Raw genomic sequence first — 17,490 nt, 5'->3', positions numbered from 1 at the left:
TTGAACATTTCATTGCAATTCCTAGGGAGAACGACACGGGAGTTTGAATACTCTTGGTTATTTGATTTGAATTGTGATATCTTTGATTTAAACTTTGATTGACCTTTAATTGTTGGTCTAGACTATGCTTGCAACGAGATTATATTTTTGTGAAATTCTAGATCAACATAAATTCTCACATCAGCATGGCTCACGCGTACGCGTCGCCTTAACGAGTTTCTTCTTCACTCGTACGCGTCGCCCTGAATCTTCCAAATCCTTATTTTCCATGAATTCTCCATCTTGCATGCTTTCCTCTTTACTTTCTTGATCCATTCCTTGCCCTTTTAATCCTGAAATCACTAACAAACATATCAAGGCATCGATTGGAATAAAAAGTGAATTAAATTTGACTAATTAAAGGCCTAAAAAGCATGTTTTTTACCATTAAGCACAATTAGGAGAAATTCATGAAACCATGTTATTTTAGTGAATAAATGGGAGAAAAATTGACAAAATCCACCAAGGGTTCCTATCCAAGTCATTGACCACAAACATGGCAATTAAGAAGAATTGATTCACTTCTTCATCCCCAAACATCGAAAAAAAGTCAAATAGGCATAATTGATCTTAATCCACAAGTCTTAGCCAACTCACTAATTAGACTTAGTGAAAGACTAGCGTCAGTGGAAACAAAACCAACTAACAATCCTAAATTATAAATCAATATTGGACATCAATGACTCAAGGTCACTTAAGTCTTCAATTCTATGCCAAGAATGCAAAATTCTAATCTAAAACTAAGAAAGGCATTTCAACAAACACTTGGAATGCATAAAAGGAAAACCTGGTAAATTGCAAGAATTATAAAATCTATAACTAATAACCTAAGCAAGAAAACAATAATAACAACTTAAGCAAACATCAATAAACATGAAAACATAAAATTGCATTAAAGGAAAATAAAATTCAAACAAGTGTTCATAAACTAAAATTGATAAAATAAAGAAACTAACCAGTAAAGAAAACATGAAAATATAAAGAAAACTACACTAAAATAAGAATTAAAACCTAAACTAAGGAGAAATTAACCTAAAAACACTAAATTCCTAGAGATAAGAGAGAATAGAGAGCTTATCTCTCTAGGATTTCTTCCTAAAACATGGTTCTACACTACTACTATGCTACTTGGTTCATCCTCCTTGAGTCTTGCCTCCATATGCATCAGAAATGAGTTGGATTGAGCCCAAAATGAGCTTGAAATCATAAGCCACATGTTTACTTAAGTAAATCACGTACTACTACTCATGTGTACACACAAGCCATGTGTACGCACAAATTCAAGGAAATGCGTACGCACAAGGCATGCGTATGCACAACCATGAAAATGTCCAACCTTTATTTCTTCATGAATTCTCCACCTTTGCATACTTTTTCTTCATTTCTTCAAGCCATCCGTCCCTTCTAAACCTTAAATCACTCAAACAAACACATCAAGACATCAAATGGAATAACAGTGAATTAAATTTGACAATTTTCAAGCATAAAAAGCATATTTTTCACAATTACGCACAATTAGGAGAAATTCATAAAACTATGCATTTTCTATGAATAAATGAAAGATAAGTTGATAAATTCTACTCTTTTCAACCCAAAATTCATCATAAAATATGGATTTATCAACCTCTTCACACTTAAACAATGGCATGTTCTCATGCTAAACATCAAGAAAGATAAGATCAAGGGATATTCAACATTTATTAAAAGTACACTATTTATATCTATTCTATCTATATACTTGTATCTATATATGTATCTACTTGGTCAAAACAAATCAATTTCTAAGAAAACATATAAATAAAGAGGGCTTAAACAATGTAGCAATCAATACAATTCCCATAAATCCATTTGAGCTCCAAAAGATTGTAACAACTTGCAACAAAATAAGTAAAAGGTGGAAACATAAAATTGAGCAATCAAACCCCTCACCGGATGTGTATATTCTCTAATCGCTCAAGTGTATAGGGTTAATTCACTCAGTTCTCTTCTAATCTTACTTTTCAAGACTTGTTTTTCATCTAACAATAAACAGTTATTCAATGTATGCATACAAGTATCATGAGGTCTTTTCAAGGGTTGTAATGGGGCTAGGGTCAAGGTAAGATTGTATTTGGCTAAGTGGACTTGAAATTAAATTTTTGATTAACTTAAACTCCCACCTAACCTATGACAACCTATTCAAATCTAATGCAAAACCTAACTATCGATTATTCACTTTTTTCATACACTCATGCATTCTTTTAATTCATATCACATATGCATTTATTTCTCAAACTTTTCTTTTTGGGATAACATATGTTCCCTTTTTATTGTTTTCTCGTTTTTTCTCTTTTTCTTTTTTTTTTCTTTTTTTTAATAACATAATATATACAAGAAGGTTGATGCATATGGTTTACATTCAATGCATGAGTATGTACCCAATTCCTAAAATATTTCAATAAAAAAATGCAAAATATCCATTTTTTCTCTACCAATGTTTCCAAATTTTTCCACACTTAGATGATGCACACCTTCACTAGCTTAAGCTAATCAAAGATTCAAAATAAGGACATTTATTGTTTTTGATTTAGTGTTAATAATGTGCTAAAAGTAAGAACAAAAGGGGATTAAATAGGCTCAAAATTGGTTAACAAAGGTAGATAAAAGGGTACGGCCATTTGGATGAGTGAGCTCAAATAAAATAAAGGCCTCAATCATGTAAATGCATTCATACATAAAATATTGGACATAAAGAATTAAACAAGTCAAACATTGCAATTATAGAAAGAGAATAACATACAAGAATGAAAATAGTGGTTAATATAATGCAAGCACACATAAAAGCTCAAATCTCACTTGGGTGTGTATTCTAGTTCTCATCTATGTTCCACAATATTTTTCAAGCAAGTTCAATAAAAAGCTCTAACTCAAATCAATGGGATGCCCTATAAAAAAAATAGCTTGGAAATTAATTATTTTGACTAAGCTTATTATGTATGTATGTATGTATGTATGTATGTATGTATGTATGTATGTATGTATGTATGTATGTATGTATATATATACATATACATACATACATACATAATAAGCTTAGTCAAAATAATTAATTTCCAAGCTATTTTTTTTATAGGGCATCCCATTGATTTGAGTTCGAGCTTTTTATTGAACTTGCTTGAAAAATATTGTGACCGGCCTTAGCTTCGCAGGTCGAGTCTGGAGCTTGATATCTATATTTTTGGAACTCTGATATATGTATATATATGTTTTAGCTTTCTTACTATCTTGCTTATCCTTACGAGAGTGATCCGATCTTCGGTTTCGATTTTGTTTAGCTTGTTCTTTAAGGCTCCTCGTTATGGTTTTCTTTCAACTATATATATATATATATATATATATATGTATGTATGTATGTCTTCTCTTCTAAAGGCCGTAATACCTCGCCACCTGTGCTTTACGACTTAAGCATAAGGCTCTGTGTGGTAGGGTGTTACATTATGGTATCAGAGCAGTTCGTTCCTGTAGAGACTGAGGGATGCATTGACTATGCATATGGGCATACTCTGGGTGTGTGTGTGTATATGCTAATTATGATATCTAACTGATATATGTGACATACTTGTTCATGAGCATGTATTTGGGACTTTAAAGCACTAGACTTGAGATATTGAGACTAATCACCTTGATATCGATTGTTTGGTGTGAATAGGGACCAGATGACGTCTCATGGACGCGGTCGTGGTCGAGGGAGAGGCCAGAATAGTAATGCAGAACCTGAAACAACTGCAAATAATCCTGTTAACTTCATGAATTACCTGGAAAATATGGCGGCTGCTATACAGGCAACGGCTGAGGTCCTTGGTCAGCAAATTAACAACGAAAATGGGGGTAACGGAGGAAATGGGCCGATGACCTTAGCGACTTTCATGAAGATAAATCCACCGATATTTTGAGGAACCACAAATCCCACAGAGGCTGATAATTGGTTTTAGGCGATGGAATGAGCTTTGCAAGCATAGCAAGGGCCTGAGGACCATTGTGTTGATTTTTCTACTTACCAGCTGGTGGGTAAAGCTCATCATTGGTGGCAGGGAACCCGATGCCTTCTGTAGCGAGACAATGCCGCAATACTCTAGGATGTCTTTCAAGCTGAATTTTATAAGAAGTATTTTTCCAATTCAGTCAGGACAGCCAAGGAGCTCGAATTACTACAGTTGAAGCAGGATTCGATGTCAGTATCAAAGTACACCAATCGATTCATGAAATTGTGTCGGTTCTCTAGGATCTGTCAGGGTGCTCCAGGGGATTTTGAAGAGTGGAAGTGCATCAAGTACGAAGGTGGACTTCGAAGTGACATTCTGAGAACAGTGGGCCCAATAGAGATCAGAACTTTTTCTAAACTGGTAAACAAAAGCCGAGTTACTGAGGATTGTGCAAGAAAGGCCATGTCAGACAAGGGCGGTCACTGAGCTTTTGTTAGGAGAGATCAAGGGAGAAATTGTGCGCCTAGAGGTCGAAACTTCAAGCGAGGAGGCTATATTCGCAACAACCTCAGGGTTAGAATAATTTCTGAAGATTCAATAATAACAACAATCAGGGAAGAGGCAAAGGAAAGCAAGCTCAGATTCCACCGAATGACTTGACTTATAGGACGTGTGGCAGATACCACCCAAATACTCTATGCAGAGATGGTTTGGGTGTATGCTACTACTATGTAGGAGCTAGGAATTTGTCCTAGAATTGTCCAGAGAGGAAGAGACAAGAAGCTAGGAGAGTTAAGTAGCAGGGACGTGTGTTTACTATGTCGACGGATGGTGCTGAGAGGTCAGACACTCTGATTAGAGGTAATTTGGAAATTAATGGTAAAATATTAATTGCTTTGTTTGATACTAGGACATCACATTCATTTATATTGTTTGAGAAAGCCAGTGAGTTAGGATTGAGGATAACCATGTTAGCCTATGATTTACAAGTACATACTCCTGCCTCTGAAGCTGTCGTGACTAGATTAGACTGTCAGCAAGTCCCGTTTCAAATTAAACACTGAGCTTTTATCCATGATTTAATTTTCTTATTGATGACTGGACTCAATCTAATTCTGGGTTTGGATTGGCTATCAAAGCATCACGTATTGCTCGATTGTTCTGAAGGATCAATGCGATTTATGTCTGAAGGGTCAGAAGGACAGGTGGTGACGAAGGAATATTACTTGAATTTAGTTATGGTGAACTGTAGTTGAAGTAAGTGTCATGGTTTCATGCTTTTAGCGGCAAGTGTGTCGGGTGATGAGCAGAGATTGAATTGTCTTATGCTTCACAATAGTTGAGACTGCAAGAAGTAAACTATCCAACTCACAACCTGGAACTCGCTATGGTTGTGTTTGGCTTAAAGGTATGGAGGCACTACCTGTATGGGGTTAAGTTTTAAGTCTTCTTTAACCATAAGAGCTTGAAATATCTTTTTAATTAGAAAGAGCTTAACATGCACCAGAAAAGGTGGATGGAGCTGCTGAAGTAATATGATTTCGAGTTGAGTTACCATCCAGGAAAAGCTAATGTTGTGGCAGATGCTTTGAGTCAGAAATCATTATACGTTGCTTAGATGATGCTTAAATAAGAAACATTACTGAAGGAGTTTGAGAACTTGAACTTGGGCATTAGAGAAGTAGCTGGAGATATGTGATTGAATCAGTTACATATCTCCATTGATTTCAAAGCTAAAATTTAGAAGGCTTAGCAGGATGATGAGGAACTGCAGAAAATGCTGCAAGTAATTGAGTAAAAGCAACAAGGAGAGGTTACTCAAGACATAGAAGGAGTTTGGAGGTACAAGGAGAGGATCTGTGTACCAAATGTGGGAAATTAAGGAATGACGTGTTAACAGAAGCTCACAAAAGTCAGTTTTCAATCCATCCAAGGAGTACTAAGATTTATCATGATCTGAAGGCAATGTTTTGGTGGCCGGAAATGAAGAATGATATGGCATGTTTCAAAATGTATGACCTGCCAGAAAGTAAAGATTGAACACCAGAGATCGTCTGAAACATTACAAACTTTAGAAATTCTGCAATAGAAGTGGAAAAATATCGCAATGGACTTTTTGTCTGGATTATCGAAGACTCGGACAGGATTTGACGCAATATGGGTGATTGTGGATCGATTGACGAAGTCTGCCTGTTTATATTTCAAGGAGATTGTAAGACTGCATAGTATGCCTACAACTATAGTTTCTGACAGAGATTCTCATTTCACTTCAAGATTTTGGGGAGCGTTTCAGAGAGCATTTGAAACTCAATTGAGCCTAAGTACTACGTACCATCCTCAAATCGATGGATTATCAGAGAAGATGATACAAACTCTAGAAGATATATTGATGGCTTGTGTGCAGGACCAACTGGCAAATGGGATTGTTATATGCCGTTAATGGAGTTTGCATACAACAACAGTTACCATGCGAGCATTAGAACGAATCTGTATGGAAGAAAGTGCCAATCTCTATTGTGTTGATATGAAGCTGGAGAGTCAAGTTTATTTGGGCCTGAGTTAGTAGCTAAGACCATAGAACAAATTAAGAGAATCCGAAACAAAATGCTTATCGCTCAGAGTTGCCAGAAAAGCTGTGCCAATCAGAGACGTAAGTCGTTAGAATTTGATGAAGGAGATCATGTATTCCTAAGGGTTACTCCAACAACAGGAATAGGTGGAGCGATCAAAGCAAAGAAATTGAATCTTCGATATATCGATCCGTTTCAGATTTTGAAGAGAATTGGGCCAATGGCATATTGAATAGCTCTACCACCGCATCTTTCAAACTTGCACGACGTATTTCACGTCTCGCAACTTCGAAAATACACTTCTGATGCCAGCTGGTACACAAATCCCCACACCTTCATACAACTGTACCAGCAAGTGCACTGGGTCGTCCAAGTAATACCTGAGCGAGTCAGGGTCGATCCCACGAGGATTGTGGTTTGAAGCAAGCTTATGGTTGTCTTGCAGATCTTAGTCAGGCAGAATCAGAAGATTTTATGTTGGATGTGTAAAGCATGTGTTTTCAGGGATAGAAATAGATGATAGAATTAGATTGAGAGTTGGAGTTGCTTTGTCTTTGTGAATTAACTCTGGTACTACTACTCTCCTTGCTTGTGAGTGATTTCTTCAATTGCAGGCTGTATGTGATTGACACTGGTTTGAGCAGCTGCCAATACTCCTCCAGATCTAAACCCCAAGTTTAGTGCGGATCCATTCTGATTGAGGATGAAGCTTCTTAGGATTCTAGCCTCTACCACAGAGACCCTAATCTCCCCGTAAATCAGCTGAACTGATGTCTCGAGAAGTCCCCAACGAAGTCGTGGATTTGCCGTCTGAGAGACGTATATTCAAGCTGGTGGTTCATCATGGTCCAATGAAAGACACACTCTGAACCCATGTAGAATGTGATAACCTTATGCCAGTTCAACGCATTCATATTGATGAAGAACGAATATACATCTTTGAATTGATCAACACGAATCGAAGAGAAACAGTAATACTTTTATTAATTCATAGGATTCAGTAGGGCTCCTCCCCTCAACCTAGGAGGTTTAAAAACTCATGCTGAAGAGAAAATACAATGGAAAAACGTGAATGGTGTATGATGTGTTCGAATGATTATGTAAAATACACTTTCAATACTAAACAGATGAATAGTAAGGGTATAACAGTTTATTTAGTACTAAAATCCACTTCTTAGGCCCACTTGGTGAGCGTTTGGGCTGAGCTTTAATGAGATCCACGTGCTATGAGGCTCCTTGGGAATGGAATGCCAACTAGGGGTCCTCTCTGGGCCTTTGGACACTGGGCTCTGCTCTTTGGGCGCTGGACGCCTGGAAGGAGGCAGGAAGATGGCGTTGGACACCAGTTTTGGGCCTTCTAATCTGAAGCAAAGTATGAACTATTATATATTGCTGGAAAGCTCTGGAAGTCAGGTCTCCATAGCCGTTGAGAGCGCTCCCTTTGGACTTCTGTAGCTCCACAAAACCTCTTCCGAATACAGGCGGGTTAGATTTGGACAGCATCTGCAGTGCTTTCTCTGTCTTTGAATCAGACTTCTACTCTAGCTCTTCAATTTCAGCAGAAAATACCTGAAATAGTCCAAAAATACAAAAACTGATAGTAGAATCTAAAAATGTGAATTTAACACTAATACCTATAAAAACTTAATAAAAACTAAATAAAACACACTAAAAACTATATGAAAGTGATGTCAAAAAGCGTATAAAATATCCGCTCATCACCAGCCACATTCTAGAACCTGAATTAGTTCAACTGAGAAAGGATCTGACACTTCAAGTAACTCCGGTTTGAATTGACGATACCAGTATTAAACGGTTGCATGGAAAGGAAGTGACATTAGTAAAAGTTGCTTGGAGTCGAGCTGGAATTGAGGAACACACTTGGGAACTTGAATCAGAAGTGAGGAAGGACTACCCGCACCTATTTTCAGGTAATCAAATCTGAATTTTGGGGACAAAATTCTTAATTTGGTGGGTAGGATGTAAACCTTGCAAAACAGATGAATAATTTGCTAATAAATTAAATATTATTAAAAAAAATTAGGAAATTAAATTTTATAATCTAGAGAAGTATAAATATTAAAAATATGAACTTTGACACTAATTTTAAAGATTCTAGTCAAAACCGGGTTAACGGGCCAACCGGGTGGACCGGACCCAAATCGGGCCCAAGACTCACTATATAAGGCCATGAACCAGCCTTCCCTCCCTTTCATGCTGGAAATTGGGGAAGGAGGAACCAAAGCACAAACCTTAACTCCCAAATCTTCTTGTAATCATATTTCTTAATTCTCAACTCCGGTTGATGAGCCGTCAGCGGCCACGCGTTCGTCTCGAAATTCTCTTCAAAACAATCTAAACAACGAGGTAAGGAAAATGCATTTTCTCACCCAGCCTTCTCCTCTTCAATTTCAAAAATATTGAGTTTTGGTATTGATAAATTGAATGATTTTGATAGTTTAAGTAAACTCTAGTAGCGGGTAATCACTGGGTTTTGTCCAATTGACCCGTGGGTAAGGTAAGAAACTGTTGAACCCTTGAAAATTATTGAGATTGGGAACCCTATATTGATTATTGTGATATTGTGTGAATTAGATTGTGTTTCTTGTTTATTTGGAGTCCAAATGGTGGTTTAGAATGAAATTCTAGCGGTTGAGCTTGTGGAATTAACAATTGGAAATTTGAATTTGTGAAGGAGAGGCATTTTGAGGTATTTTTGGCTTAGACAGGAATCGGCAAAGGTATGGTTTTGGTTTCTCGTCGTTAATGTTTAATATCACATGAAAACTTAGGCTAGAAGATGGTGCACAAAATTGTGATCACACTTTTCACAACTCCGCACAACTAACCAGCAAGTGCACTGGGTCGTCCAAGTAATACCTTACGTGAGTAAGGGTCGATCCCACGGAGATTGTCGGCTTGAAGCAAGCTATGGTCATCTTGTAAATCTTAGTCAGGCGGATTCAAATGGTTATGAGGTTTTAATAATTAAAAGATAAATAAAACATAAAATAAAATAAGATACTTATGTAATTCATTGATGGGAATTTCAGATAAGCGTTTGGAGATGCTTTGTTGCTTCTGAACCTCTGCTTTCCTATTGTCTTCATCCAATCATGCGTGCTCCCTTCCATGGCAAGCTGTATGATTCTCTCAGTGAAAATGGTACAAGTACGGATTCTGCACGGCTAATCAACTATTGGATTTCTCGTCTCGGATGAAAAATACCAGGTACAGCTACCGCACGGCTAATCATCTGTCGGTTCTCACTTTTATTGGAATAGGATCTCTCTATCCTTTTGCACACTGTCACTGCGCCCAACATTCGCGAGTTTGAAGCTCATCACAGTCATCCCGTCCCAGATCCTACTCGGAATACCACAGACAAGGTTTAGACTTTCCGGATCTCAGGAATGCTGCCAATTGGTTCTAGCCTATACCACGAAGGTTCTAATCTCATGGACTCAATCCGTGGATTAGAGACCCAAGAGAATATACTCCGGTTGTCGTCCAATGACTACATTGAACATCATGTAGACCGCTTGTGGTTGTCAGGCACACGGATCTTGGCTAAGTGAGTAACGAAGATAGTGGGTGATTGTCACGGGTCATCCCTTCATTCTGACTTAACTGAATTAATTACGAGATTATATCTTGGAGAAGAAGTAAGCGTGAATTGAAAGAGAAACAATAGTACTTGCATTAATTCATCAAGAACAGCAGAGCTCCGCACCTTAATCTATGAGGTGTAGAAACTCCACCGTAGAAAATACATAAGAGAAAAAGGTCTAGGCATGGCCATGTGGCCAGCCTCCCAAATGTAAACAATGGAATAAGCTCCCCGAATACAATAGTTAAAAGTGGTATTTATACTAAACTAGTTACTAAGGATTACAGAAAATAAGTAACTAAGTGCAGATAGTGCAGAAATCCACTTCCGGGGCCCAGTTGGTGTGTGCTTGGTCTGAGCATTGAGAATTACACGTGCATAGGCCTTTTCTAGAGTTAAACGCCAGCTTGGATACCAGTTGGACGTTTAACTCCAGTTCTGGTGCCAGTTCTGGCGTTTTACGCCAGAAAAGGGTCTCTGGCTGGCGTTTAGACGCCAGTTTGGGCCATAAAATCTCGGGCAAAGTATGGACTATTATATATTTCTAGAAAGCCCAAGATGTCTACTTTCCAACTCATTTGAGAGCGCACTAATTGGGCTTCTGTAGCTCTAGAAAATCCACTTCGAGTGTAGGAGGGTCAGAATCCAACAGCATCTACAGTCCTTTCTCAGCCTCTGAATCAGACTTTTTTTTCAGGTCCCTCAATTTCAGCCAGAAAATACCTGAAATTATAGAAAAATACACAAACTCATAGTAAAGTCCAGAAATGTAATTTTTTCATAAAAACTAATAGAAATATAATAAAAAGTAACTAAAACATACTAAAAACTATGTAAAAACAATGTCAAAAAGGGTATAAATTATCCGCTCATCACAACACCAAACTTAAATTGTTGCTTGTCCCCAAGCAACTAAAAACAAAATAGGATAAAAAAAAGAGAATATACAATAAATTTCAAAAATATCAATGAAGATTAGTTTCAATTAGATGAGTGGGACTAGTAGCTTTTTGCTTCTGAACAGTTTTGGCAACTCACTTTATCCTTTGAAGTTCAGAATGATTGGCATCCATAGGAACTCAGAATTCAGATAGTGTTATTGATTCTCCTATTTCAGTATGTTGATTCTTGAACACAGCTACTTTATGAGTCTTGGCCGTGACCCTAAGCATTTTGTTTTCCAGTATTACCACCGGATACATAAATGCCACAGACACTTAACTGGGTGAACCTTTTCAGATTGTGACTCAGCTTTGCTAGAGTCCCCAGTTAGAGGTGCCCAGAGTTCTTAAGCACACTCTTTTTTCTTTGGACCACGACTTTAACTGCTCAGTCTCAAGCTTTTCACTTGACACCTTCATGCCACAAGCACATGGTTAGGGACAGCTTGATTTAGCCACTTAGGCCAGGATTTTATTCCTTTGGGCCCTCCTATCCATTAATGCTCAAAGACTTGGATGTCCAGCCTTAGCTGTGTCATCCGTTTTGGGGGAAAGTATTGATTCAGGAATTTTTCTGTCAGCTGTTTCCATGTCCTTATGCTGGCCTTAGGTTGGTTATTTAACCACCTCTTAGCTTGATCTTTTACAGCAAATGGAAATAGTAATAGTCTGTAGACATCGTGATCTATTTCTTTATCATGTACCGTGTCAGCAATTTGTAAAAATTGTGCCAGAAACTCTGTAGGTTCTTCCTGTGGAAGACCGGAATACTGGCAACTTTGCTGCACCATGATAATGAGCTGAGGATTCAACTCAAAGCTACTGACTCCAATGGAGGGTATGCAGATACTACTCCCATATGAAGCAGTAGAGGGGTTGGCATATGACCCCAGAGTCCTCCTGGACTGTTCATTTCCACTTAAAATTTTTAGATCTAATGCTCCTTGTTTTTGAAAATTTTAGAGGGAAAACACCAAGGAACACCAAACTTAAAAATTTTAAGATCAAGACACAAGGAAAACTCAAGAACACTTTGAAGACTCACAAGAACACAAGAACATGAAGAAAGAACACCAAACTTAAAATTTTTAGAAAACCAAACCAAAATTTTCGAAAACCAAAGGGAAATCAACAAGAAAACACCAAACTTAAAGTTTGGCACACAATTTAATAGAGAAATTATTATTTATGAAAAAGAAGGTTTTGAAAAGAATATAAAAGATTCTAACCCAATTACCAAGAACACAGATTAACGCTCTAGCCAAATGAGTTATGAATGTAACACTTGTTTTGAAGAAGTATATATATATATATATATATATTTTAACCGAGAACAATAATAAGAGACTCTAAATAAAAAAAGAAATTTTTCCTAATCTAAGCAACAAAATAGACCGTTAGTTGTCCAAACACGAACAATCCCCGGCAACGGTGCCAAAAACTTGGTGCACGAATTGTGAATCACACTTTTCACAACTCGTACCACTGACCAGCAAGTGCACTGGGTCGTCCAAGTAATACCTCACGTGAGTAAGGGTCGAATCCCACGGAGATTGTTGGTTTGAAGCAATCTATGGTTATCTTGTAAATCTTAGTCAGGAAGTCAATTATGTTTATCAATTAAATTGCAAATAAACAAGAGAGCATAAATTAAAGGTTACTTGTTATGCAGTAATGGAGAATGTGTTGGAGTTTTGGAGATGCTTTGTCTTCTGAATCTCTGCTTTCCTCTGTCTTCTGATTCACGCACGCACGTCCCCCTATGGCAAGCTGTGTGTAGGTGGATCACCGTTGTCAATGGCTACCATCCATCCTTCCAGTGAAAAGATTCCCAATGCGCTGTCACCGCACGGCTAATCATCTGCAGGTTCTCAATCATGCCGGAATAGGATCTGCTATCCTTTTGCGTCTGTCACTACGCCCAGCACTCGTGAGTTTGAGGTTCGTCACAGTCACTCAATCATTGAATCCTACTCGGAATACCACAGACAAGGTTTAGACTTTCCGGAATCTCTTGAATGCCGCCATCAGTTCTAGCTTATACCACGAAGATTCTGATTAAGAGATCTAAGAGATACTCATTCAATCGGATATAGAACGGAGGTGGTTGTCAGGCACACGTTCATGGTTTGAGGAAGGTGATGAGTGTCACGGATCATCACCTTCATCACAATTAAGCGCGAATGAACATCTTAGATAGGAACAAGCGTGTTTGAATAGAAAACAGAAATACTTGCATTAATTCATCGAGACACAGCAGAGCTCCTCACCCCCAACAATGGAGTTTAGAGACTCATGCCGTCAAAGAGTACAAAGTTCAGATCTAAAATGTCATGAGATGCCAAATAAGTCTCTAAAAGTTGTTTTAAATACTAAACTAGTAGCCTAGGTTTACAAAAAATGAGTAAACTATGATGGATAATGCAGAGATCCACTTCTGGAGCCCACTTGGTGTGTGCTGGGGCTGAGATTTAAGCAATTCACGTGCAGAGGCCATTTGTGGAGTTGAACGCCAGTTTTTGTGCCAATTTGGGCGTTCAACTCCAGCTTTTGATCCTTTTCTGGCGCTGGACGCCAGAATTGGGCAGAGAACTGGCGTTGAACGCCAGTTTACGTCGTCTATCCTTGTGCAAAGTATGGACTATTATATATTGCGGGAAAGCCCTGGATGTCTACTTTCCAACGCAATTGGAAGCATGCTATTTCAAGTTCTGTAGCTCCAGAAAATCTACTTTGAGTGCAGGGAGGTCAGAATCCAACAGCATCAGCAGTCCTTTTTCAGCCTGAATCAGATTTTTGCTCAGCTCCTTCAATTTCAGACAGAAAAATACCTGAAATTACAGAAAAACACACAACTCATAGTAAAGTCCAGAAATATGAATTTTTCCTAAAAACTAATGAAAATAGACTAAAAACTAACTAGAACATACTCAAAACTATATGAAATTAACCCCAAAAAGCGTATAAAATATCCGCTCATCACAACACCAAACTTAAACTGTTGCTTGTCCTCAAGTAACTAGACAAATAAAATAGAAGACTAATAGGTTGAGAAGCAATAATATCTCAGAGTTCTTGAGTGAAGTTCAGATTCTAATTAGATGAGCGGGACTAGTAGCTTTTTGCTTCTGAACAGTTTTGGCATCTCACTTTATCCATTGAAGCTCAGAGTGATTGGCATCTATAGGAACTTAGAATTTAGATAGTGTTATTGATTCCCCTAAGCACTTTGTTTTTCAGTATTACCACCGGATACATAAATGCCACAGACACATAATTGGGTGAACCTTTTAGATTGTGACTCAGCTTTGCTAAAGCCCCCAATTAGAGGTGTCCAGAGTTCTTAAGCACACTCTTCTTTTTGCTTTGGACCTTGACTTTAACTGCTCAGTCTCAAGTTTTCACTTGACACCTTCACGCCACAAGCACATGGTTAGGGACAGCTTGGTTTAGCCGCTTAGACCAGGATTTTATTCCTTTAGGCCCTCCTATCCACTGATGCTCAAAGCCTTGGGATCCTTTTTAATTGCCCTTGCCTTTTGGTTTTAAGGGTTATTGGCTTTTTGCTCTTGCCTCTTGGTTTTAAGAGCTTTTGACTTTTTCTGCTTGCTTTTTCTTTTTCTTTCTATATTTTTTTTCGCCTATTTTATTATATATATATATTTTTTTTTCTGCAAGCTTTGTTCTTTGCTGCTTTTTCTTGCTTCAAGAATCATTTTTATGATTTTTCAGATTATCAATAACATGTCTCATGTTCATCATTCTTTCAAGAGCCAACATATTTAACAGTCTTAAACAACAAATTCAAAAGACCTATGCACTGTTCAAGCATTCATTCAGAAGACAGAAAGCATTGCCACCACATGTTACTAATTAGAATTTTTCTTATTAAAAACTCAAAATTTTATTGCCTCTTATTCAAAAGATCTACTATTTTATTCATGTTTGCTGACGATGAGAAAAATAGACTATAACTTAATTGGGGATAAAATCAAAATAGACACTAATTACTACTAATGATCATGTAATGAAGACACAAACATAGATAAGCACTTAACATAGAGAAAACGAAAAACAGAGAAAGTAAGAACAAGGAACGAGTCCACCTTAGTGATGATGGCATTTCCTTCTTGAGGAACCAATGATGTTCTTGAGCTCTTTTATGTCTCTTCCTTGCCTTTGTGGCTTGATTCCTAGTGATTTTTGGTATTTCTATCCTCAGTTGCTTCCAATAATTATGTGGAGGAAAGTGCATCCCCTGAGGTATCTCAGGGATCTCTTGATTTGCAGCCACATGTTCTACTACTGAGCTATAGATCCTTCACATAATTGTTTTACCACACCAAACTTAGAATGTTGCTCGCCCTCGAGCAAAAGAAGAAGGAATAGATAAAGAAGAAGATGTGGAAAAAAAACTAGGATTATGAGGAGGGAAGGTGGGGATCCTGTGGGGTCCACAGATCTTGAAATGATCCTGTGAGGTCCACAGATCTTGAGGTGTCAAGGCATTTACATCCCTGCACCAATTTAGGCATGTAAAATGCCCTTGCACACAACTCTGGGCGTTCAGCGCCAGGTTGGTGCCCATTTTGGGCGTTCAACGCCCATTTACTAGCCATTTCTGGCGTTGAACGCCAGAACCATGCTTGTTCTGGGCGTTCAGCGCTAGGATGTTGCCCATTTTCGGCGTTCAGCACCAGAACCATGCTCTGTTCTGGCGTTGAACGCCAGACAGGTGCTTCCTCCAGGGTGTGATTTTTCTTCTGCTGTTTTTGATTCCGTTTTCAATTTTTAATATTTATTTTGTTACTCCACATGATCATGAACCTAATAAAACATGAAAAACCATGAAAATAAATAAAAATTGGGTTGCCTCCCAACAAGCGCTTCTTTAATGTCCTTAGCTGGACCTTGCTGAGCTTTTAATCTAGCTTCAACCTTGAGCACTCTTGCTCAACATTGCCTTCAAGATAGTGCTTGATTCTCTGTCCATTAACAATGAACTTCTTGTCAGAGTCAATATCTTGAAGCTCTACATAACCATATGGTGATACGCTTGTAATCACGTATGGTCCTTTCCACCGGGATTTTAATTTCCCGGGGAATAGCCTGAGTCTAGAGTTGAACAGCAGAACCTTCTGTCCTGGTTCAAAGATTCTAGATGACAGCTTTCTGTCATGCCACTTTTTTTATTTCTCTTTATAAAGCTTGGCATTTTCGAAAGCTGTGAATCTGAATTCCTCTAGCTCATTTAGCTGGAGCAATCGTTTTTCTCCTGCTAATTTGGCATCAAAGTTTAGGAATCTGGTTGCCCAGTAGGCCTTATGTTCCAGTTCCACGGGCAGGTGACATGCCTTACCATACACGAGTTGGTATGGAGAGGTCCCTATAGGGGTCTTGAATGCTGTTCTGTAAGCCCACAGAGCATCATCCAAGCTCCGTGCCCAATCCTTTCTACGGGTATTTACTGTCCGTTCCAGGATTCTCTTTAATTCTCTGTTAGAGACTTCAGCTTGCCCATTAGTTTGTGGATGATATGGAGTAGCCACCTTGTGGCGAATCCCATACCGAACCATGGCAGAGTAAAGCTGTTTATTGCAGAAGTGGGTGCCCCCATCACTGATTAGTACTCTAGGGACACCGAACCTGCTAAAGATATGTTTCTGGAGGAACTTCAGCACTGTTTTAGTATCATTGGTGGGTGTGGCAATGGCCTCAACCCATTTTGATACATAGTCAACTGCTACCAGAATATAAGTGTTTGAGTATGACGGTGGGAAAGGTCCCATGAAGTCAATTCCCCATACGTCAAACAACTCAATTTCCAAGATTCCCTGTTGAGGCATCGCGTAACCATGAGGCAGATTACCAGCTCTTTGGCAACTGTCACAGTTACGTACAAACTCTCGGGAATCTTTATAGAGTGTGGGCCAATATAAGCCACATTGGAGGACCTTGGTGGCTGTTCGCTCACCTCCGAAATGGCCTCCATATTGAGATCCGTGGCAATGCCACAGGATCCTCTGTGCTTTTTCTCTAGGCACACACCTACGGATAATTCCGTCTGCACATCTCTTAAAGAGATAGGGTTCATCCCACAAGTAACACTTTGCATCAGTAATTAATTTCTTCTTTTGTATCCTGTTGTACTCCTTGGGTATGAACCTTGCAGCTTTATAGTTTGCAATATCAGCAAACCATGGTACTTCCTGAATGGCAAATAAATGCTCATCAGGAAACGTCTCAGAGATCTCAAGAAAGGGGAGGGACGTCCCTTCCACTGGCTCTATCCGGGACAGATGATCAGCCACTTGGTTCTCTGTCCCTTTTCTGTCTCTTATTTCTATATCAAACTCTTGCAGAAGCAA

This window comes from Arachis hypogaea, chromosome 11 (genome assembly GCF_003086295.3).
Source record: "Arachis hypogaea cultivar Tifrunner chromosome 11, arahy.Tifrunner.gnm2.J5K5, whole genome shotgun sequence".
In the NCBI taxonomy this organism is placed as follows: domain Eukaryota; kingdom Viridiplantae; phylum Streptophyta; class Magnoliopsida; order Fabales; family Fabaceae; genus Arachis; species Arachis hypogaea.
Note: the sequence above shows the minus strand (reverse complement) of the source record.